The sequence below is a fragment of the Lagopus muta genome, chromosome 5, assembly GCF_023343835.1.
Source record: "Lagopus muta isolate bLagMut1 chromosome 5, bLagMut1 primary, whole genome shotgun sequence".
NCBI lineage: Eukaryota > Metazoa > Chordata > Aves > Galliformes > Phasianidae > Lagopus > Lagopus muta.
Genome location: NC_064437.1, coordinates 54,029,810 through 54,034,254, shown reverse-complemented (window position 1 = coordinate 54,034,254; position 4,445 = coordinate 54,029,810).

The window sequence follows — 4,445 nt, the reverse complement described above, 5'->3', positions numbered from 1 at the left end:
CATTTCGTCTTCCCTTTTGTCAGCCTCGAAGTTGTAGCAGTTCAACATTGAAAGTGCTGGATGTGCCCTGGTGTTGTTAGAATCACACATTTCAGTGAGAAAGCTTAACTATGAAAGATGGTTTAATATCAGAATGTCTACTGGAGCTAACTGGTATCATTACCTGGAATAAAATGAAATCTCAGATGAATTATCAACACAGATACAGAACAAATAATCCTGTAATGGAGACGTCATCAAGCCCCCTGTGAACCAGGTCTTTCTCTGCCACTCTGATGATCCCAGCTGTACACAAGGTGTCTGGCTTGACAATACTGCCACTTCTTGTTTCATCACTACTTACTGTTTTGTTTTCTATCTGTAGCTCTATTATAGTTGTGTTTTATGTTGCAAATTCTTCCCTAGTCTGGGCTCAAACTTCATGCCTATCAAAGGGCTTTGCAGAGTTTAACAGGCATACAGAAGCTGATAGTTAATTCAAATTTGTCTGTCTAGGATAATGCTGACTTTTGCATAATCTAGCTAAACCATCTGCTAAATTGGTACTGTTCTGACTGAAGCAGCAACAGTATCAGAGGTCTCTGCACTATCTTTACAGAGTTTATCCATAGAGTAAACCATGTACCATTTAAAATGAAAAAGTCAAGACTTTCCAATCTTCCAGTCACTTAATGATAGAAGATCTACAGGTAGAATGCATAAAACTGCATTCAGAAACAGGAGTGTTGCCTGGAATATTTTGTGTGAGCCCTTAGTGACGTTTTATTTCCCAATAATTTATTGTCTGCTTCTTTCTTTCCCTTCCTCAGCTGCCTCCATACAGCATATTCTTTGCAAAGTTGTCTTGGCTGAACGTTTCGCTTTCTTCTACCTTAAAGTGTACCCTCAAGGCACTGATGCTTTACCTGCTCTCCAGCTCCTGCTGCAGCCCCTGGGGTTCTGCTGTGACACACCAGTGTGCAGTGGGGCTGACCTTTGGCAGTTGTCGAGGCTGAAATGTGGGCTGTGCAGCTCCCCACATAATCAGCCCGCTTGCTTAAAAATGTGCCAATCTTCTTGCAGCTCTGCTGCTGCTGTTTTATTTCTGTTGGTCTCCTTTTAACCTTGGCTTTCCTCCAGCCACTTGTGGTTCTGATGATAGAACTGCTTCTGTAACAACAGGCCGCCTATGGGATGGCGTCTCTGCCCTTGTGGGACATGAGCCAGCCTCGTGCTCAGGAGGTGAGAGAATGTGGGCTTGGACTTGTGCGTTGATTTACAGACACTGTATCATTTCATTGCGTGATGAAATAGTTCTGGTCTTATTTTATGGTTACCTATTTAGAGATGACATGGCTGATTCTGAGCTTACAGTTCTGCTGACTCCTAGCAGGAGAGGACTATGAGCTGTGATGTCAGGAGCTCTCATAAACGCACAGTCAAGCTGTGGTCGAGTCATGAGCATTGAGCCATGTAGGTTCTGTTTTCCTTGTGTTTAATCTGGATTTAGTGTAATATGGTAAGTTTCAGGAGACTAATAAAACTTGCAGCTGGAGAGAGTGTGATGGTGATGTGTAAATATTATTTATTTTCTTAATATTGCTGTTACACTCGGACCTGAATTGTGCTGCCACAAGACAAGCAAAAAGGAAGCCAGGAAGTGCCTTAACACTTGTTTCCAAGTTTCCAAAGATACAGAGCAGCCAACCAGTTTCACTGAAAAATCCTTCCAGCTGTCTGTTACTGTGTATTATCTTTTGCTTTCAGGGAGGAGGGACAGATTATCCACACAAGTCTCAACAGAGAGAGGTTACCAGGTGCCAACCCAAATGTTTATGTTTAAAATGCTGTTGTACTGCTGTGATGGATACTTCTGGGAAATGGAGAATGTTGCAAACAGTACCTTCTCATCACTAGCTTTTTTTTTTTTTTTCCCTATTACATTTTTCTGTAACCATTTCAACACAAAGAGAAGAAAGGTGGTTGTAAGTTGAATTTTGCACGTCATCTTTGGGATCTCTCCTGAAATGAGAAATGAGCCAGCAAATCTTACATTTGCTTAAGTTTCAGAAAGGGACCATACATGCAGGTCAGCTGGTCAAATTCTGTTGTTTTTTGAGATGAATAGTAATTCCTGCTGTGAAATGTGATACTGATGTACTGCTTTGCGGCTGCAGAATTCCTGTGAGGCTGTATCACCATCTTTATTGTGTTTTCATTTAGTATGATGATATATTTGTGTCAAAGCAGTAGTGATCTGCAAAAGAAACATTTCCCCAAGTGGAAGGGAGATCCTGTATTTTCTACTTGTTTGATAAAACAATCAATTTGGAAATGTAAGTCTTAGAACGTCTGTTTTCTTCCAAGGGAAACATTACCACTAGAAAAGGGGATGGTGAGGATTTGGCAGAGATTATGAAGAAAATAGCATGTTCTTGGGTGAGTTGCTTTGCAACTCTTCCTATGTGCTGCTGAGAAGGCACCAAGCAGTTCCATGATACCACAACATGCTCAGAGCCTGCTGCTTGCAGTATGCCTTTCTGAAGGTGGTTCTTTCTTGTGTACAATGAGGACTGAGGTAAGAATTCCCTGGGTGGGAATCCTAACATCCTCCGTGCTCTGCAGGGTACGTAAAGGCAGGCAGTTGGCAGGGTGCTGCTGTGGTCCTCTTTGTAAATGCAAGTATAGCAGCACTGGTAACAGTACCTATTACCAAACTAAGTATTTTCCTTCTGAAGTTGTGTTTAAAATTTTGTCAAATGATAAACATAGGTGCTGAATTTGTTCTGGCTACCAGTTGTTCCAGCTGTAAGTAGACCCATCTGTGGAGAGTTTCATCAAAAGCAGTCAGCTGGATTGATGAAATGAGTAGTTAGGAGGGCTTGTTTGTTTGTTTTTTGGTTTTTGGTTTTTTTAAATCCTATTTCATGTTCCTCTCTGCTTTAGCTAGACTTGCATTGCTCATGCTGTTAGAATACTAACTTGAATTCAGAGAATTCCCACAATGCAGACATTTGATCACTCTGGCTGCTGGCATTAAGGGCTGTACATAGGTAACTCACTTGAGGATGAAGCTCTTTTTGCAGAGGTCTCTGCTAAGAGCTGGCAAGAAGAGAATGGGACAGATTGAGCCCTAGGTGCCAGAAGAGGCTTTTCTCTAAATGGCCATTGATTCCTTCTTGCGGAATAACAGGCTTCTTCCCCGAAGCCTCAAGATGAGGTGTTTTCCCTTTGTAGGAATGCAAATGCTTATTGGGTTTTCCTTGGCTTGCTTTCCTTTGGCTTAATCCTTAACGGATTCCAGCATCTAAACAAGTGTAACTGACAAAACTGTTCCTTGTGCGTAGTGGTTCTCCCAGCGTTTAAGGTGCTGTGCATCTCAGCACAGTTACTGCACAACGTCCAGTGGTGCTGAAGGGATCCTGAATCCAAGATCCTGATGGAAACAATCTCTTCCATCACTGAAGCAGCAGGAATATGACCCAGGCCTATCCCAGGCTGCATGAGCTGTCCCATCTCATCCTCATGGAAATGAAATGAGACAGTAAGCCACAGAGTGCAGCTGCAGGGCCAGTGTTTTCTTCCAGGAAAATGCAGTTCACCCAGGCATGTGGCAGGAGCTTGCACCCCTGCATGGGGGCTGATGTTCTCCCCAGCATAAATATAAAGGCAAGGCAGCGTGACAGAAGAACAGCCGCTCAGTGCTGCTTCCCAGGCCGATGGTACAGTCTGCAGTGTCTTGGTACAGTGTCTGCAGCCGCCTTTTATTGAGAGGTCGTGGCTTTGCAGAGGTATAAATCTTTTAAGCAGCTGCAGTGTTCTTCCAGCAGCCCGAGAGTTTAACCCAATAAAACACTGGGCTGCAGCAGAAGCCCTATTCCAGCACCACAACCTCCTCAGAGATCTGGAAATGCAGGAAATCTCCACTGCAGCCCCTTTACAAAGAGCTGCATCTGGTTCCAAAGCAATGCCTTGTCACAGAATCACAGAATCACAGAATTGTAGGGGTTGGAAGGGACCTCCAGAGATCATCGAGTCCAACCCCCCTGCCAAAGCAGGTTCCCTACCCCAGGTAGCACAGGTAGGCATCCAGGCAGGTCTTGAACATCTCCAGAGAAGGAGACTCCACCACCTCCCTGGGCAGCCTGTTCCAGTGCTCCGTCACCCTCACTGTAAAGAAGTTCTTGCGCACATTTGTGCAGAACTTCCTATGCTCCAGTTTCTGGCCGTTTCCCCTTGTCCTGTCTCCACTCACCACTGAAAAGAGTCCGGCCTCGCCATTCTGCCCCCCACACCTTAGATATTTATAGACCTGGATCAGGTCCCCTCTCAGTCTCCTTTTCTCAAGGCTGAACAGACCCAGTTCACTCAGCCTTTCCTCATAGGGGAGATGCTCCAGGCCCTTCACCATCTTCGTGGCCCTCCGCTGGACTCTTTCCAAGAGATCCCCTTGTCCTCCCCCAGGC